Here is a 27,294-nt window from a genome sequence, read left to right as displayed (position 1 = left end):
TGCAGCATGTCTGCCTGCATTGCACACTCCAACTTTTTTTAACTCAGCCATTATACTAGCAAACAGTCAGTGTACCTAGTGGCATCCTAAACGTGGCTATTGTACTTTTGTCTATTCACACTATTGTAAAGATATTTGCAGCACGTCTGCCTGCATTGCACACTCCAACTTTTTTTAACTCAGCCATTATACTAGCAAACACTCAGTGTACCTAGTGGCATCCTAAACGTGACTATTGTACTCCATTAGTGCCCCACTGGTGCAAATCTATGTGCAGCACCTCTGCATGACACCCTCCTGCTCTGTTTTTAATGAGCTATAATGATAGGAAAAAATACTGCCATTTAGTGGCATCATAGAACTGGCTGTTGTATTCCATTAGTGCCCCACTGGTGCCAAGCTATTTCTAGCACCTCTGCATGACACCCTCCTGCTCTGTTTTTAATAAGCTATAATGATAGCAAAAAATACTGCCATTTAGTGGCATCATAGAACTGGCTGTTGTATTCCATTAGTGCCCCACTGGTGCCAAGCTATTTCTAGCACCTCTGCATGACACCCTCCTGCTCTGTTTTTAATAAGCTATAATGATAGCAAAAAATACTGCCATTTAGTGGCATCATAGAAATGGCTGTTGTATTCCATTAGTGCCCCACTGGTGACAAGCTATTTATAGCACCTCTACATGACACCCTCATGCACATTTTGCTACGCTAATGTTATAGCAAACTCATGGAATTCATTGCTGCATTTCATAATTCGGAGGGATAGAAAGTCAGGCTTCCTTTAGCTTTTCCTTCTGTTCATAGACAACATCTCCAAGAGCAATTTCCCCTCCACGTCTAAGTGTGGAGAGGCAGCTAGTGCGCATGCGTGTGCCGATTTACCCCAGCTGCAGCTTAATTACAGTGTTTCGCCTAGTGAGTATGCTCAGCCTGACTGTGTTATTCCTGACGCTAAGTCTTCATTTCGGGATACAGCGCATGCTCCCACACTAAGTGTGAAAAGCCTCTTTGCACAGGTGCTTGCATTCCGTGCCGGGTCTAAGTCCTGTTTTGTGCCTAGACACCATGCTAAAGCTGATAGTCTTTTTTCATAGACTGTATTTCATGCTACTGAGCATGCTCAGGCACTTACTGCATCAGAGACTAGGTACGGTAATGAACTCTTGGGCCCTGCCCCTGATGTGGGGGTCCCATATAGACCACAGGGCATCAGGTGTCCTCCCAAATGGCTTGCAGAGGCCCACCCCTATGACTTGTCACCGCATTATTGATGGTCAGACGATGACTGGTGAGGTGTTTGGGTCATGGCAGCCATGAGGTCATCATTGAAGTTGCGGTTCCAAATAGGACGCTACTTATGCCACTCATGACGTGTCACTTTACTTTTGTCTCCAGGAGGTGCATTGTGGTTCACCCTGGTTTGGGGCGGACCCAGGTTATAAAAGGGGCTGGAGCCAACAAGGAGGTGCGCAGTCTTCTATTATGCTACGAAAGAGCACACCTCCATGTGTTGAACCCATTGCGGCTTTAGGCCAGAGGTAGGCAGGGATAGGGTGTCGATGCAGGCCACCACCACAGTTGGTAACGCAGAACGGTTAAGACCAGCTCCTGTCCTACCAGTCCTGCTTGTGCAGCCCAGTGGCATTAACAGGCCTGCTGCTGCTGATGCGCCTGCTGTCCACAGGTGTGGCCCCTACGCACACGGTCAGCGTACTCAATGGCCCCTGTGTGGTTAACAGGGAGTTCCTGGGCTGGGTGGGCATGTGGACCCTGTGACGCTAACAGGGCTCCCAGTCTCCAGATCCGAATGGCGTCTAACTCGGTTCAGGCTACTATTAGTTTCATAGCCACACAGCTCTGTATCCTCCACCAAACCTTCCAGTTGCCAACCTCTCCTTTTCCAACTGGGAGCACGGTGGACACTGACTGCTGATGGTGATATATACCTTTCTCTTTCTTTTCTTATTAATTTTCGTTATATAGCGGTAACATAGTATATACCACTTTATCCAAATCTGCCAGTCCCACTGTAACAGATGGTGTTTCTTCAGCAAATGTTACTGTTGCTTAACCACCAAATCCACGGACCAAAACTTATTTCCCCTTTCCAACACACCTGTTCCCCTTTCCACCAGCATCTGTCCTTTTTCAACTCATTTTGGTATATGAACAAAAGTGCAACTCTGCAGGGACACCGTACTCAACGCCATCTCAGCACAGCAGCCAGCCCTCGGTCCCTCAGATGTGGACAAGTAAAAGACCATTTCCTCCTATCCATGACAAAGCGTTGAGATTCAATCTGTGCAGCACTGGTGTTTAGTGGGAAAGTCGATCTAAGATTGCGTACCACATTCTGCAGATACTCCTGTATACGTGCGTCCATTTATATGGCACGAATTATTTTGACAAATTTTGTCTTGTACCGGGGATGTAACAGTGTGGCAACCCAGTATTCTGGATTACTTTGAATTCGTACAATCCGAGGGTCATGTTGTAGGTAGTGCAGCAAGAAGCCGCTGATGTGTCTTGTGCATCCAGGAGGACCAAGTGCTTGGTGTGTTGGTGGCAGAGAGGTGAGAATCGTGCCTCCTTCCTCTGCCCTCTCACCACAACCTCGCACAACCGAAATGTGAGCAAGCTCTCACTCATCTGCTGAGTCTTCCATGCCCATCGCAAGTTCGTCCTCCATTTCTTCATTGGCTCCTGCACCTTCCTCAACACTTTTTGCTGATACTATGCACCCTTGTTAATTCCTCTCCCTCACCATGACTGCCGCCTAGGTGCCGCTGACCATCTGGACCTCGTAGATCTTGTTATCCCTTCCGCATATGACTCCTCCTGTACTTCCTCCCCTTCCTCTTGTCCCAATGTCGCGGGCGGGGAGGAGGGTGTCAGCACACTACGCTCACCCCTTCTGCTCGGGTCCGGCGGCTGCTGCTCAGTGGTGGCTCGAGCGGTGAGCCGGATCCCGGGGGCTATCTCGAGCGGCACTCCTCGCCCGTGAGTGAAAGGGGATGTTGTTGGGGTGATGGGGATTGTTACAGTTCGTGACGCCACCCACGGTTGTGATGATTTCACCACCGCTGCTCGATGCGGGGAGCCCGGGAGTGATGGTGGGGGAGCAGCTAGTTGTTGGATTGCCCCTCCGTGGGCAGGGGTTGGTGCTCCCGGGGCCCGGTGATGAGATGGGGACTTCAGGGCCAGATGGGCGCAGGGACGCAGGGGGGCAGCGCGGTGCCTTGCGGCACGGTGGTACTCACTCAGCCTGAGACACGGACACAGTCTGTACGGTAAACCAAACGGCTGGTAGGACGGTCCCACAGACGGCTGCACTTGCTCTCCCCGGTAGTTGACGGTGATGGTCACTCTTCCCTGCACCTATGTTAAGTCCATTGGTAGCGGTGGATTCCCACCGGTTACCCGCTCCCCGACTACAATCTGGGCCGGAGGAGCTCCACACTTTGCCCGCAGGCGCTGGCCCTGAGGAAACTGGTGCCCTGGCGGTGGCGGTGTCTCCTCGGTAACGGTTGAGCTGTTGCCTTCTATCGGGACTTGGTTGTTGGGGGATCTCCGTCCCCATCACTAACGGATTTAGCAGATTTGATGACTCCTAGCCCTGCCGGGGTCCGAAAGGCCCCTGTCCTGGTGCTGACTATTCTTCGGAACACTGCTCCAGACCACCGGGCACACAGCCAACGGGGTCCTTCCAGGAACTTCCGAACGGTCCCACTCCAGACGGTCACCGCCGTCGCTGACCTTGCTGACTCCGTCCGGACACACAGTCACGGACCAACTTCAGGCTTTCTGTCACCTCTCTTACTTTCCTCCTTTACCACTTTTCCTTCCTTCTACTTTTACTTCGCTGTTTACTCCCTCACTTAACTCCTCTCACTTGCCCTGCCTGGGCTGTTCTGCCTGGTTTCTCCCGCCTCCAGAGCTGTGACCTCCTTGGTGGGCGGAGCCAACCGCCTGGCCCACCCCCTGGTGTGACTCATCAGTCTCTGGAGGAAGGCAACAAGGATTTGTAGTTTAGCTGTGGTGTCACTACCTGAGGTGTGGGGTGTGGTGGTTGTTGTGTCCTGTGACCCCTGGCTTGCCCAGGGCGTCACATTCCCCCTTAGCAAAATGCAGACCGTCCGCGGGCTGCCGTCCTACACCGGTTTTATTTTCTGAAAAAGATAACATTTGAATTAACATATTTACATTTTTAATACTTCTTCCCAAGACGGGAGGCACATTTACTTTCAACGTTGCAACGGTTTACGGTCACGGTTTCCGCCCTCTCCCACCCAAGCAACCTGGCCCTGATGCTGCCCCTAAAACCCAGGCAGCACCCCTTGACCCACAGTCCAGCACACGTTACCCGAGCGGGATCTGTCCTTCCCTCCAGAGGGTAGCCACCGGTTCCTTTGGTGGCTGGGCCTCAGCCTGCTCTGCTGAGGGCCCTCCCTCCAACCTGCCTCTCCGGAGGCGGCATTGCGGAAACGGTAACGGTAACCAACATATTTACAAGCCACTAACGTTTGTGGTTGCCCTGCAGAGTTCACGGGCTTGTCCATGGAAAGTCCTCCATGCAACTTTAAACAGTCCCCACGGGGACAACGGTGCCGGCTCCGGCCGGTTCAATCATCATTTTCATTTTCAAAACTTTTCAACTTTTTCAAACACAAACAAGCAGGTGGTCCCAACGGGGACGGTGCTGCGGGCATCCATTGCCCTACTCCGGACTTCCAGGCTCCAGTGCTCCTTCCAAGGGAGGGGGCGCGGCGCTTGCTCGGGCCTCGGGACTGCCCTTCAGTTTAGCGTCCAGCGCAAACCACCCCCGCTCCCCAAAGAACCGAGTGTACTGGACAATATCACCCGGCATCAGATTGCGGCCGGGATGCTCCTCAGGCAGGTGGGCATTCACATCCCGCCGGGCTGCAAAAACTTCGGCCTCCAGGCCCGGCTCATATATGAACCCGTAGCCCCGGCGGACATCAAACCGCCTCACCTGCCCCACGTACAACGGTCCTCGGGCACGGGAGGTTGCCTGCCGTAGGTGCTCTTTCTCCCGGATCGCTCTGGCCACCAGCTTGGCCTTCCTTTTCTCCTTTTCCGCAATCTCCAGGCCCAGCTTTGTTGGCTCCCTGTCCCAATATGGCGCCGCTACCGGCTCCGGCGCACGGGTCGGGCCCCGCGGGACATCCATGACGTTACCCACTGCCAGGAAGGTGGGTGGCGTATCCCGCGGTGTCATGGCCTTGGGCGCTGCCCTGCAGCAACAACCCGGCGCCACCTCAGCCGAGGTGTGGGGGATGGGCACAGGGGCTTTCCGCTGCTGGGCCTCCGGCTCGGAGCGGTCTATCGGCTCCGGCTCGGGGAATTTCTCAGGGGATGCCTCCGGTTTCTCCTTCGGCGTCTTCCATGGGAACACCTCCGGTGTGCCGCGGGCTCCGGTTACAGGTCGGCCCGCCTGGGCGGGGACGCTGGGTACTGCTACCGGTTGCGGTGGTAGCAGGCCTAGTGGCGGGGTCACGGCCTCCGGGACGGGTGGCGAGGAAGGCAACGGGGAGAGAGGGCTTGGAACGGGTCCCTCAGCCGCAGCGACCGGTCCCTCTTGGACATAGGGGCGTGGGTCACTCACCCTCCCTTCCTCCGCTTCCTCCTCGCGTCTCCGCACGGCTGCTATGACATCCGCCATGTCGGCCTCCCACTCCTCCATGAGGAGCTGCATCCTGACCTGCAGCCTTCGGTAGAGCTGCGCGGTTCGGATCTCCACCCACGCCGCGGTTCCAGGCGCGGGGGCTTCGGTGTCACGGGACGGCATCCACATGATGGCTGGTTCTTTTGCTTCCAGGAACGGTATGTTTGCAGAGTCCTGGCGTCCCTGCCCTTATAGCCGCAGCTACATGCGTCCAGCCGCCATCGCGTCCCCCTTAGCTCTTTCCGGCCACTCCTCTTTTGGGGCGGAGTTTTGGCCTTCGCGCCTCTACTGCTCGAGAAGACGCTCGAGCGGGAACTTTTCGCGCCCAATATGGCGACTTCTGGAAATTTTCAGCCGGACACCTCCGGCGGTCACAAGGCGCACCTCTACCAGACGGCAGAGCGGTAGGATCCTGTTCGTGACGCCAAGTTGTCGCGGGCGGGGAGGAGGGTGTCAGCACACTACGCTCACCCCTTCTGCTCGGGTCCGGCGGCTGCTGCTCAGTGGTGGCTCGAGCGGTGAGCCGGATCCCGGGGGCTATCTCGAGCGGCACTCCTCGCCCGTGAGCGAAAGGGGATGTTGTTGGGGTGATGGGGATTGTTACAGTTCGTGACGCCACCCACGGTTGTGATGATTTCACCACCGCTGCTCGATGCAGGGAGCCCGGGAGTGATGGTGGGGGAGCAGCTCGTTGTTGGATTGCCCCTCCGTGGGCAGGGGTTGGTGCTCCCGGGGCCCGGTGATGAGATGGGGACTGCAGGGCCAGATGGGCGCAGGGGCGCAGGGGGGCAGCGCGGTGCCTTGCGGCACGGTGGTACTCACTCAGCCTGAGACACGGACACAGTCTGTACGGTAAACCAAACGGCTGGTAGGACGGTCCCACAGACGGCTGCACTTGCTCTCCCCGGTAGTTGACGGTGATGGTCACTCTTCCCTGCACCTATGTTAAGTCCATTGGTAGCGGTGGATTCCCACCGGTTACCCGCTCCCCGACTACAATCTGGGCCGGAGGAGCTCCACACTTTGCCCGCAGGCGCTGGCCCTGAGGAAACTGGTGCCCTGGCGGTGGCGGTGTCTCCTCGGTAACGGTTGAGCTGTTGCCTTCTATCGGGACTTGGTTGTTGGGGGATCTCCGTCCCCTTCACTAACGGATTTAGCAGATTTGACGACTCCTAGCCCTGCCGGGGTCCGAAAGGCCCCTGTCCTGGTGCTGACTATTCTTCGGAACACTGCTCCAGACCACCGGGCACACAGCCAACGGGGTCCTTCCAGGAACTTCCGAACGGTCCCACTCCAGACGGTCACCGCCGTCGCTGACCTTGCTGACTCCGTCCGGACACACAGTCACGGACCAACTTCAGGCTTTCTGTCACCTCTCTTACTTTCCTCCTTTACCACTTTTCCTTCCTTCTACTTTTACTTCGCTGTTTACTCCCTCACTTAACTCCTCTCACTTGCCCTGCCTGGGCTGTTCTGCCTGGTTTCTCCCGCCTCCAGAGCTGTGACCTCCTTGGTGGGCGGAGCCAACCGCCTGGCCCACCCCCTGGTGTGACTCATCAGTCTCTGGAGGAAGGCAACAAGGATTTGTAGTTTAGCTGTGGTGTCACTACCTGAGGTGTGGGGTGTGGTGGTTGTTGTGTCCTGTGACCCCTGGCTTGCCCAGGGCGTCACACCAACACCTGACTCCGAATAATAATTACAGTGCGCTCCATCATGTAGATGACCAGAATTGTCACGCTGAGAATGACATTGCCAGTGCTAAACATCTTCGTCGACATTTGTAAACTGTGTAGCAGGGTGCATAGGTCCTTGATCTGACACCACTCCAGCAGCGTGATCTGCACCACCTCTGGATCAAGTTATCCCAGGCTATATGTCATAACGTATTGCAGCAGGGTTCGGCGGTGCTGCCACAAACGCTGCAACATGTGCAGATTCAAATTCCTGCGTGTGGGCACATCGCATTTCAGGCGTTTAACCAGCAGACCTAAAGACTTCTGTAGCGACGAAAGTTGTTGAGCTGCTGTGTGCGCACGATGGAAGTGAGCACATAGCGAGCGTGCACGCTGCACAAGGCCATGTAGGCCGTGATGGTGTTTTAAAAATTGATGGAGAATTATGTTCAACACGTGAGCCATACAAGGCACGTGTGTCACATTGCCCTGACGATGGCCCGCAGCCAGGTTTGCATCATTGCCGCACACGGCTGTTAAGTCACCAACGGAGTCCGCTCCGTCAATTTGTACTCCGGTCGCCAGGTGACAATGTGTTCCTTTCATGAATAGTGCTGATGATGGGAGAGGAGTCGATGCCAGCGGCGCAGGTGGACGCAGGTTATGCTCACACACTGGGCTGCATTACCTTGACAGATGCAGAATCTCTGGCTGAATGTAGCTGGTGGGTATCTCACAGATGAAATACCATCATACAGCTACAACCAATGGGAAGACACCACACCCTTTTTTATGCCCATCCTGTCTGCAGACCACTGCCAGACATAGCTATGAACCTCTGGTTAATTTTACCCCCAGTTCAGTTTTATGATTTTGTGTGCTTGTTACCTGACTACTTTTCCTGCTTGCTGTTTATGTACCTTGTTGGCCGATCCGCATTTCACCTCTGCTTGTTTTCTGATTAAGTCCTGGCCGTCCCATTCTGTTCCTGTTCCTCAATTAATGTTTTGACCCTGCCTGACTACTATTCTCTGGAAATGCAGCCTTCCACAGGTATTAATCACCTTGGGCCCTGTGTAATTCCTAATCCCTGTATAGGGGTTAAAGGGTTTCAGGGTTCTAGGGGTCCTACTTGGTGAGTGGCTTCCCTCTAGCCTATCATTAACAGCCCATCTGAGTGTGTGGATCAAGGAAGGCGTTACACCGTGCTCTCTGCAGAAGGCCATGTGGTCCAGGATAGTGCTTTAAAAATTGCTGGACAACCAGGTTCAACACGTGAACCACACAAGCCATGTGTGTCACATTGTCACAGCGAAGGGCCGCACCCATGTTTGCATCATTGTCGCACCCGGCCTTCCCTGGCTGCTGGTTGAGTGGAGACAACCATTGATGAAACTCGGTATCCAGAGCTAACCGTCCACAACTTCTCAGCGGTGTGACTCACATTTCCCATACATTTCAAAGTAAAACTTTGACCGCCTGATGGCATTGAGCTCTGCTGCCAGCATAGTAAGGAGGTGTGTGGTAGTCCTTGTGCGCAGTTACAAGGAAGGGTGGCCTGACCACACAGGGTTTGCGCCAAGGTGGAGGACCCACACGAGGTTGAAGAGGCAGAAGCAGTGTATTAACTTCTACATACAGAAGAAGGATTGAAACAACTCGTGGGGACGGCAAGACTTGTACAGCAGACCCTTCTCCATCTCTCACCATAGTTTGCCAGTGCCCAGTCAGTGACATGTAATGACCCTGTCTATGCTTACTGGTCCAAGTATCTGTGTTGAAATGCACCCTGTCGCACACAGAGTTTCTCAAGGAAGTGGTGATGTTGTGTGCGACATGCTGGTGTATCGCGGGCATGCTGTTCTTGGAGAAGCAGTGGTGATTGGGCATCTTGTACTGGATCACAGCGACAGACATAAGGTCTCTAAAATCCTGTGTGTCCACTAGGCGGGAAGGCAGCATTTCGGTAGCCAACAGCTTACAGAGGGATAGAGTCAACCTCTTTGCTTTGTAATGGGTCGCAGGAAGTGGCCTTTTATTTGACCACATCTGAGGGACAGAGATCTGGCTGCTGTGTGTAGACGGTGTTGAGTAGGGCGTCCCTGGAAAAATGCAGGTTTGTGAGGAAAGTGCAGGCGGAGACATGATGTTGCCTTCATCCAACGTTGGTGCTATCGATGTCTGAGAGAGCTGTACACACTCACTTGTTTCCCCTTCCAAACCAACTGACGACCTACCAAGCAAACTGCCTGTTGCGGTTGTGGTGGAAGTTGTGGGTGGAAAAACAGGTGTGACAGCTGTCCCCACAGTCCTAGAAGATGACGAGCGCGCGGATGCACTGGAAGGGGCAGGCGGTGGATGGTTCGCTCCGCTAGGCCGCATTGCAGCACGGTGAGCTTCCCACCGGGCCATATGATATTTATTCATGTGACGATTCATGGAAGAAGTTGTCAAACTGCTGAGGTTTTGACCTCTACTAAGAGAACCATGACAAATTTTACAGATCACATAATTTGGGCGATCTTTTTCTATGTCAAAAAAGGACCAGGCTAGGCAAGGCTTAGAGGCCATGCGACCTGTTGATCCACCCCGAATAATGCTCAGAGGCAGAGTGGTGGCTGAGGATGCAGTTGTAGACGTGCTACCAGTGCTCCGACTCTGTCCAGGAAGGCGCAAGGTAACTTCGTCGTCGGTTGCATCCTCCTCCACCGCCTCTGTTGACCTCCTCGAGTGTCTGACTGTGGGTTGACAGTAGGTGTGATCTAGAACTTCATCATCAATTGTTGTGTTTGCACTCCCCTTCCCCTCAGACCGAGCCTCTTCTTGCCCTGACCGAATATTTAAGTTGTCATCCCAATCGGGTATCTGCGTCTCATCTTCATCAGTATGTTCCTCATTGTCTATAACCACAGGTGTTGGAATGGCAGCATTTTGGTAGCCAACAGTTTGCAGATGCTGAAAGTCAACCTCCAAGCCATGTCATGCCCTTCGAAAAGCATGTAAAACACAGTAAGGGGACTCCAACCACAGTCTCCCTCGTTGCCACTAATTGGGCCACACACACCCCACTTGACTGGCATCAGTTGACCCACATTTTCAAGATGAAAAAGATGCTTTGCATGAAGCACTCTCAAAAATACGCGTGCCTTTCCCGTCCCCTGGCTGACCCAGGGGAAGAAAAGTCCTCTGAGAGCCATGACTTGTTCATCTTGGTTCTTTTAGAAACACAGCGAGGGGACTCCAACCACAGTCTCCATCGTTGCTACTAATTGGGCCACACACACCCCACTTGACTGGCATCGGTTGACCCCACTTTTGAAAAAGAAAAAGATGCTTTGCATGAAGCACTCTCAAAAATACGCGTGCCTTTCCCGTCCCCTGGCTGACCCAGGGGAAGAAAAGTCCTCTGAGAGCCATGACTTGTTCATCTTGGTTCTTTTAGAAACACAGCGAGGGGACTCCAACCACAGTCTCCCTCGTTGCCACTAATTGGGCCACACACACCCCACTTGACTGGCATCAGTTGACCCACATTTTCAAGATGAAAAAGATGCTTTGCATGAAGCACTCTCAAAAATACGCGTGCCTTTCCCGTCCCCTGGCTGACCCAGGGGAAGAAAAGTCCTCTGAGAGCCATGACTTGTTCATCTTGGTTCTTTTAGAAACACAGCGAGGGGACTCCAACGACAGTCTCCCTCGTTGCTACTAATTGGGCCACACACACCCCACTTGACTGGCATCGGTTGACCCCACTTTTGAAAAAGAAAAAGATGCTTTGCATGAAGCACTCTCAAAAATACGCGTGCCTTTCCCGTCCCCTGGCTGACCCAGGGGAAGAAAAGTCCTCTGAGAGCCATGACTTGTTCATCTTGGTTCTTTTAGAAACACAGCGAGGGGACTCCAACCACAGTCTCCCTCGTTGCTACTAATTGGGCCACACACACCCCACTTGACTGGCATCGGTTGACCCCACTTTTGAAAAAGAAAAAGATGCTTTGCATGAAGCACTCTCAAAAATACGCGTGCCTTTCCCGTCCCCTGGCTGACCCAGGGGAAGAAAAGTCCTCTGAGAGCCATGACTTGTTCATCTTGGTTCTTTTAGAAACACAGCGAGGGGACTCCAACCACAGTCTCCCTCGTTGCCACTAATTGGGCCACACACACCCCACTTGACTGGCATCAGTTGACCCACATTTTCAAGATGAAAAAGATGCTTTGCATGAAGCACTCTCAAAAATACGCGTGCCTTTCCCGTCCCCTGGCTGACCCAGGGGAAGAAAAGTCCTCTGAGAGCCATGACTTGTTCATCTTGGTTCTTTTAGAAACACAGCGAGGGGACTCCAACCACAGTCTCCCTCGTTGCTACTAATTGGGCCACACACACCCCACTTGACTGGCATCAGTTGACCCACATTTTCAAGATGAAAAAGATGCTTTGCATGAAGCACTCTCAAAAATACGCGTGCCTTTCCCGTCCCCTGGCTGACCCAGGGGAAGAAAAGTCCTCTGAGAGCCATGACTTGTTCATCTTGGTTCTTTTAGAAACACAGCGAGGGGACTCCAACCACAGTCTCCCTCGTTGCCACTAATTGGGCCACACACACCCCACTTGACTGGCATCAGTTGACCCACATTTTCAAGATGAAAAAGATGCTTTGCATGAAGCACTCTCAAAAATACGCGTGCCTTTCCCGTCCCCTGGCTGACCCAGGGGAAGAAAAGTCCTCTGAGAGCCATGACTTGTTCATCTTGGTTCTTTTAGAAACACAGCGAGGGGACTCCAACCACAGTCTCCCTCGTTGCTACTAATTGGGCCACACACAGCCCACTTGACTGGCATCGGTTGACCCCACTTTTGAAAAAGAAAAAGATGCTTTGCATGAAGCACTCTCAAAAATACGCGTGCCTTTCCCGTCCCCTGGCTGACCCAGGGGAAGAAAAGTCCTCTGAGAGCCATGACTTGTTCATCTTGGTTCTTTTAGAAACACAGCGAGGGGACTCCAACCACAGTCTCCCTCGTTGCCACTAATTGGGCCACACACACCCCACTTGACTGGCATCAATTGACCCACATTTTCAAGATGAAAAAGATGCTTTGCATGAAGCACTCTCAAAAATACGCGTGCCTTTCCCGTCCCCTGGCTGACCCAGGGGAAGAAAAGTCCTCTGAGAGCCATGACTTGTTCATCTTGGTTCTTTTAGAAACACAGCGAGGGGACTCCAACCACAGTCTCCCTCGTTGCTACTAATTGGGCCACACACACCCCACTTGACTGGCATCGGTTGACCCCACTTTTGAAAAAGAAAAAGATGCTTTGCATGAAGCACTCTCAAAAATACGCGTGCCTTTCCCGTCCCCTGGCTGACACAGGGGAAGAAAAGTCCTCTGAGAGCCATGACTTGTTCATCTTGGTTCTTTTAGAAACACAGCGAGGGGACTCCAACCACAGTCTCCCTCGTTGCCACTAATTGGGCCACACACACCCCACTTGACTGGCATCAGTTGACCCACATTTTCAAGATGAAAAAGATGCTTTGCATGAAGCACTCTCAAAAATACGCGTGCCTTTCCCGTCCCCTGGCTGACCCAGGGGAAGAAAAGTCCTCTGAGAGCCATGACTTGTTCATCTTGGTTCTTTTAGAAACACAGCGAGGGGACTCCAACCACAGTCTCCCTCATTGCTACTAATTGGGCCACACACACCCCACTTGACTGGCATCGGTTGACCCCACTTTTGAAAAAGAAAAAGATGCTTTGCATGAAGCACTCTCAAAAATACGCGTGCCTTTCCCGTCCCCTGGCTGACCCAGGGGAAGAAAAGTCCTCTGAGAGCCATGACTTGTTCATCTTGGTTCTTTTAGAAACACAGCGAGGGGACTCCAACCACAGTCTCCCTCGTTGCCACTAATTGGGCCACACACACCCCACTTGACTGGCATCAGTTGACCCACATTTTCAAGATGAAAAAGATGCTTTGCATGAAGCACTCTCAAAAATACGCGTGCCTTTCCCATCCCCTGGCTGACCCAGGGGAAGAAAAGTCCTCTGAGAGCCATGACTTGTTCATCTTGGTTCTTTTAGAAACACAGCGAGGGGACTCCAACCACAGTCTCCCTCGTTGCTACTAATTGGGCCACACACACCTCACTTGACTGGCATCGGTTGACCCCACTTTTGAAAAAGAAAAAGATGCTTTGCATGAAGCACTCTCAAAAATACGCGTGCCTTTCCCGTCCCCTGGCTGACCCAGGGGAAGAAAAGTCCTCTGAGAGCCATGACTTGTTCATCTTGGTTCTTTTAGAAACACAGCGAGGGGACTCCAACCACAGTCTCCCTCATTGCCACTAATTGGGCCACACACACCCCACTTGACTGGCATCAGTTGACCCACATTTTCAAGATGAAAAAGATGCTTTGCATGAAGCACTCTCAAAAATATGCGTGCCTTTCCCATCCCCTGGCTTACCCAGGGGAAGAAAAGTCCTCTGAGAGCCATGACTTGTTCATCTTGGTTCTTTTAGAAACACAGCGAGGGGACTCCAACCACAGTCTCCCTCGTTGCTACTAATTGGGCCACACACACCCCACTTGACTGGCATCGGTTGACCCCACTTTTGAAAAAGAAAAAGATGCTTTGCATGAAGCACTCTCAAAAATACGCGTGCCTTTCCCGTCCCCTGGCTGACCCAGGGGAAGAAAAGTCCTCTCAGAGCCATGTCCACATTGTCAGTGGACAGACACATGTGCTTATCTGCCAGCAGACCCCCAGCAGCACTGAAGACAGGTTCCGAGAGAACGCTGGCTGCAGGACACGACAAGATCCCCAAGGCGTACGTGGTGAGCTCAGGCAATTTATCCAGATTGGAAGCCTAAAATGAGCAGGGCTCAAGTTGCACAATAATGGAATCGATGTTTCCTTGCATATACTCATATATCTGTGTGTCCTCCTCTTTTTCCTTGTCCAGCTGTTTTGTTTTCGCATGAGTATATGTCCTTGTCACTTTCCCATGTGTTTGTGTTGTGTTGTGAGTTGTTTGTCACCTTTTGGACACCTTTGAGGGTGTTTTCTAGGTGTTTTCTGTGTTTGTGATTGCCTGCCATTGTTTCCTATGCAGTTCTTGTTCGGTTCGTCGAACGTTCGACGAGCCGAACTCAAACGGGAGCTCCGTTCGGCGAACCGACCTTGAGCCGAACCGCGACCGGTTCGCTCATCTCTACTCGTGAACCCGAATATAATGGAAGTCAAGGGGGACTCAAGCATGTTTCCCTAAGATCTCCCAGAAAAGTGGTGGAGTTTCCCATTGACTTCCATCCAAGTGTCTGACTGCTCATTCTGAGTACCGAGCACCCGAGCATGGTACTGGGTGCTCATCTGTCACGCTCCCCGGGTCCTCTACTCCACTCCCCGGGTCACCTGTCACGCTGCCCGCTTCCCAGCCTCCATCTGCCGCGCTTCCCAGGCTCCCTGGTCTCCGCTCCCGGCGCCCGTCGGCTTCCCAGTCCCTGGCCGGCTCTGCTGCGTCCTCCTCTCAGCTTCCCGCCCTGGCTTCTGGCACCTGGGCCGCGCGCCTGTGCATTAGGGCGCGCGCGCGGTCACTGACCCTTTCTTAAAGGGCCAGTGTCCACTAACAGGATATGATGCACACAGGTACTGGGTATAAAGGGGATCTTGTCCAAGGGGGCGGGGCCTGTTCTTCGTGTTTTCCCAAGCTAGGAGTCAGGTCTCCTTGTGTTCTGTGAGATACTTACCTCTCTGTCTTCTAGAGCCGATCCTGTATCGCCATCCGGTCCTGCCGAATCCCGAACCCCGCACGCTGTTCATCTGCCATCTGACAGTCCGTACCATCTCGGATCCCTGCGGTGACCCGTCATCTCGCTCCCAAGGTTCCGGACCCCGCCTGACATCATCTCGGCTTCCGAACCTGAGCTGCGTCACCCGGACTACCATCTGTGACTCCGTGGTCCCAGGGACTTCTCCGTTACTCTCATTTGCACGGACTGTTCTGCTGCCTATAGTGCTTCAGCTACCGGACTCCTTACCACCATCTTGGAGTTCGGTCCAGTGGATCCACCTCCTGGGTCTGCCCGTCCACCTGGTCCTGACAGTAAGAACAGGCCATGGATCCCGCTCCAGCACTAGCGGCCTTGCAAGAGGAACTCCAACGCCAGCGTGAAGTCCAGACCCGTATGCTGAACTTTATGACGTCCGTGGACGCCCGCTTGACCACGCTACAAGCCTCGGTTCCATCTTCTGCGTCCCAGGCCTCTGCAAGTCAATCCACGGCTCCCGCTCCCGTGGCAGTCTCCTCGGAAGCTTCCAGGCTTCGATTGGCCTCACCACCCCGGTACGCCGGAGATCCCAAGACCTGCAGGGGATTCATAAATCAATGTTCCCTTCATTTCACCCAGCTGCCACATTTGTTTGCCTCCGACCAAGCCAAGGTCGCCTTCATAATGTCTCACCTAGAGGGCGAGGCACTGGCATGGATGAATCCTTTGTGGGAGAAGGAGGACCCTATGACCAAGGATCTTCAAGAGTTCCTGCAGGCCTTTCGCAGCACCTTTGACGAGCCGGGACGCGCCTCTGCGTCTGCTTCATCCCTACTCCGCTTACGTCAAGGAACACTGACGGTGGGCCAATACGCCATCCGTTTCCGCACTCTGGCTTCTGAACTCGGGTGGAATAATGAGGCCCTAACAGCCGCCTTCTGGGAAGGACTTTCTGGTCGCATCAAAGATGAGTTGGCTAGTCGTGACGTGCCGTCCACCCTGGATGCCCTGATTGCCCTAGCAACTCGAGTGGACATTCGTTTTCAGGAGCGCTCCAAAGAGCTGTCTCGTGAGAGACGTCCAGTACGGCATTCCTCTCCTCCGCAGAAGCCCTCCGTACCTCAGTCATCAACAGCTGGGATTCCCGTCCACGAGCCCATGCAGATCGACCGAGTTCGGCAGTCTGAACAACGTCGAGCAGAGCGGCTCGCCAAGGGTCTCTGCTTTTACTGCGGAGAGGGCACACACCTCCTACGCTCCTGTCCAGAAAGGCCGGGAAACTCCAAAGCCTAGGGTTGGTAGGAGAGGCCACCCTAGGTGCTGGGACTCTCTCAGACCCAGTTATGTGGACTGTGCAAGTGACAACGGGAGAGACGCGCTTCACGGCTGAGGCATACCTCGACTCTGGAGCAGCAGGCAATTTCATCCAGCAGGCCACGGTGGACAAGTACCAGCTGCCTGTTACTCCACTCGACAAGCCCCTAGTGATTGCCTCTGTGGATGGGAGACCCCTCTCTGATACCATCTCCTGGGTCACCAGGCCGGTCGAACTGCGTATCGGTGCCCTGCACACTGAGAACATCGCTCTCTACGTCCTTCCACACATGTCCCATCAAATCCTGCTGGGACTTCCCTGGTTGCGGACACACGAACCATCAGTCAGCTGGGGCACTGGCGAAATCACCCGATGGGGCTCTTCGTGCCATGAGAAGTGTCTGAAGTCCATACAACCCATCCGACGACCTCCGGTTCCAGAGAACCTACCGGAACTGCCCTCGGCCTATTGGTCCTTCGCAGACGTTTTTGACAAGAAGGAATCTGAGGTACTTCCGCCACACCGTCCCTACGATTGTGCCATCGACCTGCTCCCAGGAACAACACCACCTCGAGGACGGATTTATCCGTTGTCTCCAGCCGAAACAAGGGCCATGTCTACCTATATCACAGAGAGCCTGGCAAGGGGATTCATCCGGAGATCCTCCTCTCCTGCGGGAGCAGGCTTCTTCTTCGTTAAGAAGAAAGAGGGTGACCTACGCCCATGCATTGACTACCGGGGTTTGAATCAGATCACCGTAAAAAACAAGTACCCTCTGCCGCTCATCCCCGAATTGTTCGACCGGCTCAGAGGAGCTCGTGTGTTCACCAAGCTGGATCTTCGGGGTGCCTACAATCTAGTTCGTATCCGCTCTGGGGACGAATGGAAGACCGCGTTTAATACTCGCGATGGGCACTATGAATACTGCGTGATGCCCTTCGGCCTGTGTAACGCACCAGCAGTCTTCCAAGAATTGGTGAACGACATTTTCCGGGACCTCCTCTACGTCTGTGTAGTAGTATATCTGGATGACATCCTTGTCTTCTCTCCGGACCTCCAGACCCACAGAGAGAACGTACAGCTGGTTCTACAAAGACTCAGAGAGAATCGTCTCTACGCCAAATACGAGAAGTGTGTCTTTGAGCAGTCTTCTCTCCCTTTCCTGGGATACATCATCTCTGATACCGGACTGCAGATGGATCCAAAGAAGGTCTCCTGCATTCTCAACTGGCCTCCCCCTTCTGGACTGAAGGCAATCCAACGGTTCCTGGGATTCGCCAACTACTACCGCCAGTTTATCCCTCACTTCTCGGCCCTGACTGCTCCTCTCTCCGCTTTGACCAAAAAGGAGGCTAATCCAAAGGACTGGTCACCTGCGGCCGACGCCGCGTTTTGCTCTCTGAAGCGGGCATTTGCCTCCTCTCCTGTACTCCACCGACCGGAATTAAACCGCCAATTCACCTTGGAGGTGGATGCCTCCTCCTCGGGAGCCGGAGCAGTGCTCATGCAGAAGTCCTCCTCCGGGAAGATGGTGACTTGCGGTTTCTTCTCCAAGTGCTTCTCAGCGCCTGAACGTAATTATACCATCGGTGACCGAGAACTATTGGCGGTCAAACTGGCTCTAGAGGAATGGCGCTACCTTCTGGAAGGAGCAGTGTACCCCGTGATTATCTACACGGACCACAAGAACCTGGAATACCTGCGGTCCGCTCAGCGACTGAACCCACGGCAAGCCAGGTGGTCCTTATTCTTTGCCAGGTTTGATTTCCAGCTCCATTTCCGACCCGCGGACAGGAATGTACGCGCGGATGCCTTGTCTAGGTCTTTCATGCCCATGGAACTGGAGGAAGAGACTACCCAACCTATCATCTCTCCTAGCAAGATCATTCCGGTGGCTCCTGTCACTCTGGCCCAGATACCACCCGGGAAGACCTATGTCCCTGAGACTGACAGGCAAAAAGTGTTACACTGGGCTCATGCCTCAAAAACAGCCGGTCATGCAGGCCAGAAGAGAACATGGGGTGCGATTGTACGCCATTACTGGTGGCCATCCCTTCGCACGGACGTCGCTGCTTTTGTCTCTGCCTGCTCCTCTTGTGCCAGGAACAAGACGCCCAAACACCTGCCTTATGGCCGTCTTCTGCCTCTACCGATACCCTCAGTTCCGTGGCAACACATAGCGATGGACTTCATTACGGACTTGCCATTATCCTCCGGACACACAGTCATATGGGTCGTGGTGGATCGGTTCTCTAAAATGGCTCACTTCGTCCCTATGGCCGGACTGCCCTCTGCTCAGGAACTCGCGGAAGCCTATATACATCACATATTCCGCTTGCATGGCTTTCCATCACACATCGTGTCCGACAGAGGAACTCAGTTCACCTCCCGCTTCTGGAGGGCGCTCTGCAAACATCTGGGAGTGACTCTGGACTTTTCTTCTGCTTACCATCCTCAGTCTAATGGCCAAGTAGAGAGGGTCAATCAAATCTTGACCTCCTTCTTACGTCACTATGTCAACGCCCATCACGACGACTGGTCCACGCTTCTTCCTTGGGCTGAATTCTCCCATAACCACCACATCAGTGAGTCCTCCTCCAGATCTCCCTTCCATGTCGTTTACGGACTTCAGCCCTCCGTCCCATTGCCTATATCCCCTTCTTCGGATGTCCCTGCTGCTGATACTGTAGCCCGTGACTTCGCTACTATTTGGGACTCTGTCAAGGCGTCCCTTGGGCGCGCTTCCCAGCGGATGAAGAGACACGCAGACAAGAGACGCCTGGACCCTCCGTGTTTCTCTCCTGGAGACCTAGTCTGGCTTGCTTCCAAGTACGTCCGATTGAAGATACCATCCTACAAGCTGGGTCCTCGCTACATCGGGCCGTTTAAGGTCCTCAACAAGATCAATGAGGTCTCCTACAAGCTACAGCTCCCGGCCACGATGAGGATACCCAATTCCTTCCACGTCTCCCTGCTCAAGCCGGTTGTCCTTGGTCCCTTCTCCGCTGCTGCCAGTCCGGCCCCTCCTCCTATTGCCGATGACGACATCTATGCGGTAAGGGATATCGTGGCCATGAAGACCGTAGGAGGTCGTCAGTTCTTCCTGGTGGACTGGGCTGGGTATGGTCCTGAGGATAGATCCTGGGAGCCCCGGGAGAATGTGGGTACTCCGCTGATCCGTGCCTTCCTGTCCCGGTTGCGGGGAGGGGGGCGTGGGGGGGGGGGGGTACTGTCACGCTCCCCGGGTCCTCTACTCCACTCCCCGGGTCACCTGTCACGCTGCCCGCTTCCCAGCCTCCATCTGCCGCGCTTCCCAGGCTCCCTGGTCTCCGCTCCCGGCGCCCGTCGGCTTCCCAGTCCCTGGCCGGCTCTGCTGCGTCCTCCTCTCAGCTTCCCGCCCTGGCTTCTGGCACCCGGGCCGCGCGCCTGCGCATTAGGGCGCGCGCGCGGTCACTGACCCTTTCTTAAAGGGCCAGTGTCCACTAACAGGATATGATGCACACAGGTACTGGGTATAAAGGGGATCTTGTCCAAGGGGGCGGGGCCTGTTCTTCGTGTTTTCCCAAGCTAGGAGTCAGGTCTCCTTGTGTTCTGTGAGATACTTACCTCTCTGTCTTCTAGAGCCGATCCTGTATCGCCATCCGGTCCTGCCGAATCCCGAACCCCGCACGCTGTTCATCTGCCATCTGACAGTCCGTACCATCTCGGATCCCTGCGGTGACCCGTCATCTCGCTCCCAAGGTTCCGGACCCCGCCTGACATCATCTCGGCTTCCGAACCTGAGCTGCGTCACCCGGACTACCATCTGTGACTCCGTGGTCCCAGGGACTTCTCCGTTACTCTCATTTGCACGGACTGTTCTGCTGCCTATAGTGCTTCAGCTACCGGACTCCTTACCACCATCTTGGAGTTCGGTCCAGTGGATCCACCTCCTGGGTCTGCCCGTCCACCTGGTCCTGACATCATCACTATTGCCTATATAAAAACAAGCCGCCTGACCCCGGCTTGGCATCGTGTCTGGATGTTATTTCGTATAGGTTGTACAGGATTGCCGGTCTCTAATTCATGATGCATCAAGCTACTGGCATATTCCCTTTAAAGTCATTAAAAGAGGAAATATTTCCCCTTTCCGATAATAAGAATTGAATTCTTCCGATAGATATCTGCATTTATGTAACACCTGCTCCAGAAAGATATATGTTAGTTATTGTCGGGCTCGTCTCTGCTGTGTAAGATAAATATTTCCTAACGTTTATCTGAAATTACAGCTTTCTTATTGTCTGTTCAGAAGAGATTTTTTATTTTTGCTCTTTGTATTTACTTTTTTAAACTTAGAGCATGATGCAGATATCTCCTTTTATTAATATATGGATTTTCTTCAGTTTTAGACATTCAAATTAAACATTCGAATGTCTTAAATAACATGGGAAAAAAACCTTTCTATAAAGTTATATAAAGACTATTATACTGTATATTATCCTACACCCACCAGAGAAAAAGGACCAGGCCATGATCCTACGTAGTGTAAACTCTGAATATCTCCCATTGGGGTTAATCTGCAGGTTAATAGTATTCTGAACCTGTCCAGCGCCTGAACATTAAACCCCGCTGCCGGGAGGAAATTAGCTTTAATCCTCCCAGCAGCATTCTTATATCAGTCACGGGGACAGCACCGGTGCGGGTTCAGTCACCGGACTGTGTATGGAAAGTGGCAACTGAAACCACACCAGCCGCATTGTCACTGTCAGTCAGTGCGGTGGGTCATATTACAGCCGCCTCTTTCCATATCAGAGCGGTGACTGACGTCAACGCCACCCCCATTACTGAAACCGGAATGCTGCCAGGATGTCATGGGGTATGTAGCAATGGAAGCGGGGCTCTTGAGCTGACCCTAAGACTGGGGCTCCTGCGCTGTCCTTTATCTCGAAGGTATTCTCACACAGGAACACACAGACAGACAAAGAGACATACAGAGACAGAGACGTACACACAGAGAAAGAGACACACACAGAGACACACACAGGGACACACAGACAGACACAGAGACAGAGATACAGAGACAGAGAGACACACACAGAGACAGAGACCCACACACAAACAGAGACACACACAGACAGAGACACACACAGGGACACACAGACAGACACAGAGACAGACACAGAGACACACACAGAGACACACACACAGAGACAGAGAGACACACACAGAGACACACACAGAGACACACACACACAAACAGAGACACACAGTGACAGAGACACAGACAGAGACAAACAGACAGAGACACACATACACATAGAAACAGAGGCACAGAGAGAGAGAGAGAGACACACAGGGACACACACACAAAGACACACACAGAGACACACACAGAGACAGACACACACAGAGTCATAGACAAACAGAGACAGAAACACACAGAGATAGAAACACACAGACACACAGATAGACAGACAGAGAGATAGAGTGAGAGAGACTGAGAGACACTTAGTTACTATCCCAGGCAACGCCAGGTACTACAGCTAGTATGTTATATTTTCCTGTGGGCTGCAGGATCCTGTGTTCAGGGATGTGAGGGTTAACACCTAGCTAGCTAGGGAGAGGAAGGAGCATTAGAGTCAGGAGAAGAGAAAGGAGCATTAAAGGCAGGAAGAGAGGAAGGAGCATTAGAGTTGTCGCGGGCGGAGGAGGGGACGCCGCGCCTTCCCTACTGCTCGGGTCCGGCTGCCGCGGCTGCTGCGGCCTGCCGCTGCTCGGTGGCTCGAGCGATGGGCCGGATCCCGGGGACTCGAGCGGCGCTCCTCGTCCGTGAGTGAAAAGGGGATTGGGTTGTTGGGATAGTGTATTGTCCGTGACGCCACCCACGGTTGTGGTGATTTGTTAACACCACCGCTGCTCTGTATGGGGAGCCCGGGAGTGATGGTGTGGAGCAGCCAGTTGTTGATGTGCCCCTCCGTGGGTAGGGGTTTTGGTGCTCCCGGGGCCCGATGATGGGATTGGAATGGTGGACAGGCGGGTATGGGGCCTGTGGAGGTACAGGGGCGCAGGGGCAGCGCTGTGCCGCACGGCACGGAGGTACTCACTCAGCCAGTAACCACGACACAGTTCTCGGTAAACAAACGGCTGGTTGGACGGGTCCCTCGGACGGTTCACGGTGCTGCGGTTCCCTGCAGTTAGCTGTGACGGTCTCTTCCCTGCACCTCTGAAATGTCTCTTTGGTAGCGATGGGTCCCCACCGGTTACCCGCTCCCCGGCTTCAATCTGGGCCGGAGGAGCCTCTCTCTTGCCCGCAGGTGCTGGCCCTGGGAAACTGGTGCCTTGGCGGTGGCGGTGTCTCCCCTCAATGGTCGGACTGTTGCCTTCAATCGGGACTTAGTTGTTAGGAGACAGATATCCCCTTCACTGACAGATTTGGCAAATTATGGTGACTGCTAGTGTCGCGGGCGGGGAGGAGGGTGTCAGCACTGCGCTCACCCCTCTGCTCGGGTCCGGCCGCTGCTCAGTGGTGGCTCGAGCGGTGGGCCGGATCCCAGGGGCTGTCTCGAGCGGCACTCCTCGCCCGTGAGTGAAAGGGGATGTTGGTGGGGTGATGGGGATTGTTACAGTTCGTGACGCCACCCACGGTTGTGGTGATTTCACCACCGCTGCTCAGTGGTGGGGTCCCGGGGATGGTGATGCGGAGCAGCCAGGTGTTGCGTTGCCCCTCCGTGGGCAGGGGTTGGTGATCCCGGGGCCCGGTGATGAGGTGGGGGATGCAGGGCCTGATGGGCGCAGGGACGCGGGGGCAGCGCTGTGCCTTGCGGCACTGTGGTACTCACTCAGCCTGAGACACGGACACAGTTTGTACGGTAAACCAAACGGCTGGTAGGACGGTCCCACAGACGGCTGCACCTGCACTCCCGATAGCTGACGGTGAGGTCACTCTTCCTTGCACCCTAAGTCTGATGGTGGTAGCGGTGGATTCCCTCCGATTACCCGCTCCCCGGCTACAATCTGGGCCGGAGGAGCCCTGCACTTTGCCCGCAGGCGCTGGCCCTGAGGAAACTGGTGCCTTGGCGGTGGCGGTGTCTCCTCTGTAACGGTTGGGCGGTTGCCTTCTATCGGGACTTGGTTGCTGGGGGATCTCCGTCCCTTTCACTAACGGATTTAGCAGATTTGACGACTCCTAGCCCTGCTGGGGTCCGAAAGGCCCCTGTCCTGGTGCTGACTGTCCTTCGGAACACTGCTCCAGACCACCGGGCACACAGCCAACGGGGTCCTTCCAGGAACTTCCGAACGGTCCCACTCCAGACGGTCACCGCCGTCGCTGACCTTGTTGATCTGGCCCTACACAAAGCTGGACCCTTCAGGCTTGTCTTCCTTTCTGTCACCACTTGTTTACTCCTCCACTTTTCCTTCCTTCTACTTTCACTTCGCTGTTTACTCCTTCACTTAACTCCTCTCACTTGCCCTGCCTGGGCTGTTCTGCTGTTTACTCAAGCTCTCCCTGAGCTGAACTCACTCCTTCTTCTTCCTCCTCCTTCAAACTCCTCTCTCTATCTCCCTGGTTTTCCCGCCTCCAGAGCTGTGATCTCCTCGGTGGGCGGAGCCAACCGCCTGGCCCACCCCCTGGTGTGCATCATCAGACTCTGGAGGAAGGCAACAAGGATTTGTAGGTTAGCTGTGATGTTACTACCTGAAGTGTGGGGTGTGGGTGTTGTTGTGACCTGTGACCCCTGGCTTGCCCAGGGCGTCACACTAGCCTTGCCGGGATCCAAAAGGCCCCTGCCCTGGTGCTGACTGTCCTTTGTATACTGCTCCAGACCGCCAGGCCACTACCCGTCCGCGGTCCTTCCAGCAACCTCCAGACAGTCCCACTGCAGACTATCACCGCCGTCTGCTGACCTTGCTGTCACTGTCCAGGCACCCAGCCACGGACCAACTTCAGGCTTTACTACTGTTTCTTTCCTTTTCACTTCAGCTTCTCCTACAAGCTCCTCTAACACTTCACTTCCTTCACTTGACTTTACTCCTTCCACTTTCTCCTCCAAACTCTATCTTGCTTCCTCTCACTTCCTCTCCCTTTTCTTATCTGCCTGGTTCTTCCCGCCTCCAGGGCTGTGTACTCCTCGGTGGGTGGAGCCAACCGCCTGGCCCACCCCCTGGTGTGGACATCAGCCCCTGGAGGAAGGCAACAAGGATTTTAGGTTAGCTGTTGTACCTGCAGGGAATGTGGGGTGCGTGTGTTGTTGTGACTTGTGACCCCTGGCTTGCCCAGGGCGTCACAGAGTCAGGAGGAGAGAAAGGAGCATTAGAGGCAGGAGGAGAGGAAGGAGCATTTGAGTCAGGAGGAGAGGAAGCTCCTGGTGTAGGGGTCAGTGTGTAAAGTACTGGTGAAGGAAGGAGTTGTTCTGGTGAAGTTGGTGTGGTGTGAGACACATTGCACAGAAACAGCAAGAAACCGTTAAAAGGAACCTGTTGCAGCAACACTGGTCACATTAGCAGACAAGCTGGAAGAGAGCAAAGAAATGTAAGAAACCAAGAATGTAGTGAGTCCATTGTATACCAGTGGGGGCGCACTGGTGAAGTGAGGGTGCTGCTGTGGCGCCCTGGACTTGCCAGGTCGTCACAGGTACTACAACACACACCCCCACCCTGAGACAGGCACATCAGCCAGACACAAAATCCTTGTTGCCTCTCTCGAGGGGCTGATGTCCACACCAGGTGGGGTGGAGCCAGGCGGTTGGCCCCACCCACTGAGGAGTTCACAGTCCTGGAGGCGGGAAAGGAAGAGAGTTCAGTTAGGGAAGTGGAAGTAAATAGTGAGAAGGAGCAAACTGACCGTGTCCGGGTGTGTGGCACAGGCACAAAAAGCAAGGTTGGCAGACGGTGGTGGCCGTCTGCAGGAGAGGCGAATCAACGCGTAACCGCAGGACCGGGGACGGATGGTGGCTCGCCGGTACCGAACCGGGGAGCGAAGTGAAGCCAGCACACACAGGCAGGGCCTGCGGACCCCGACCAGGCTTGGAGTCGCCATTAGAGGTCAAATCCGTCAGTGACCGGAACCCCAGGGGTTTCCTAACAGCCAAGACCCGATTGAAGGCAACCGTCCGACTAACAAAAGGAAATACAGCTACCGCCACAGCTAGAGTTCCAAGGGCCAGAGCCTGCGGGCAAAAGGGCTCCTCCGGCACATATACACGCTGGGGAGTGGGTTACCGGTGGGAATCCATCGGGACCGAACATACACAAAGATGCAGGGAAAGGCAGCCACCACCAACCGTCCGGAAGAAGTCACAGCAGCCGGCTGCGGAACCCGTCCATCCAGCCGTTTGGTTTACCAGAGACTTTGTGTACATTTGTGGCTGAGTGAGTACAACCGTGCCGTCCGGCACTGCGCTGCGCAGTCCAGGCGACCCTGCACCTTGCCAACCCTGCCTCCCCGTCACCTCACCGGGCCCCGGGACCACCAACCCCTACCCATAGAGGGGGGAAACAACATCCCAGCTGCTCCCTACCATCGCTCCCGGGATCCCCGTCACCAGCAGCGGTGGTGCCCAACCTCACCACAACCCGTGGATGGCGTCACGGACCAAATCCCCAAACCAAACTACCCCCTTTCACTCACGGGTGAGGAGCGCCGCTCGAGTCCCCGGATCCGGGCCCACCGCTCGAGCCACCGAGCAGCAGCAGCGCCAGACCCGAGCGTTAGCGAGCGCGCGGCAGCGGCGTCCTCCCCGCCCGCGACAACTTGGCGTCACGAACAGGATCTTACCGTTCTGCCGGCTGGTAGAAGTGCGCCTTGTGCCCCGCCGATGGTGTCCGGCCGAAAAATTTCAGAATCCGACATCTTGGGCACGAAGATTTTCCCGCTCAAGCGTCTTCTCGAGCAGTGGAGGCGCGAAAGCCGAAGCCCCGCACCTGAAGAGTAGGTGCCGAGAAAAGAACAAGGGGGGGTGGTAACAAGATGTCTGCGCCCGACGGAGCCGCTGGAGGAACGGCGGTCGCAGCCGCAGCGGCACCCGTGGATGGAAATGGGCCAGCCCATGCTCCGGTCGCACGAGCAGGGGAGGCCGTGGCCCCCGCCATTGCTCAGGTGATGCCGTTCTCCTTGCCCTATGTGCCCGGAGCTACCTGGTTGCCGCAGTACGACGGAAAACCTGATGCTTTACAGGTCTTCCGGAAGAAGCTTAACCCGGTCCTTGAACTGTATCCTCTGACCGATAAGCAACATGCAGCGGTAGTGCTGGGGCAGCTAACCGGCGCGGCTGAGCAGGAGACGGAGACCTGGACCGAGGGGGACCGGTCCACCGTGGCCACTATCTTTGAAAAGCTTCAGATTGCCTTCAAGACCCGCACCGAAGCCAAGCTGCGGATGCAGTTTTATCAATGGCGACAGCGGCCTGCATATAGTATTAGAGACTATGCCTTGCGCCTGCAAACTTCCCTCCGTACGCTGAAGCGGGTGGATACCATTAATGATGCGGACAGCAACAAAATGTTAGTCAAGCAGTTCATGCAGGGGCTGGGATCCCCAGAGGACCGCAAGCAGCTCCGGCTGTGGGCCCTAGAACATCCTAACGTGGACTTTGCCATGCTGAAAGAACGGGCCATCAAAGCTCTTCAGCCCCCAGCGTCCGACGTCCCTGAAGCGGCCCCATGGCCAGCTGAGACGGCTCCCATCTTGGTAGCCCCTCCTCTCCCAGCTCCCTCGGCCCCTGCAGCCCCTGGCGGAATGATGGAGGAGCTGGCTGCCCAGGTCCGTCGCATGGATGGAGACCTCACCAAGATCCTCGCCGCACTCCAGCCTCCGACGAGATCCAAGCCCCCGGGGAGGATGCAGCTCACTGACAGCCCGGAGGACG

This window comes from Anomaloglossus baeobatrachus, chromosome 7 (assembly GCF_048569485.1).
Source record: "Anomaloglossus baeobatrachus isolate aAnoBae1 chromosome 7, aAnoBae1.hap1, whole genome shotgun sequence".
NCBI lineage: Eukaryota > Metazoa > Chordata > Amphibia > Anura > Aromobatidae > Anomaloglossus > Anomaloglossus baeobatrachus.
Note: the sequence above shows the minus strand (reverse complement) of the source record.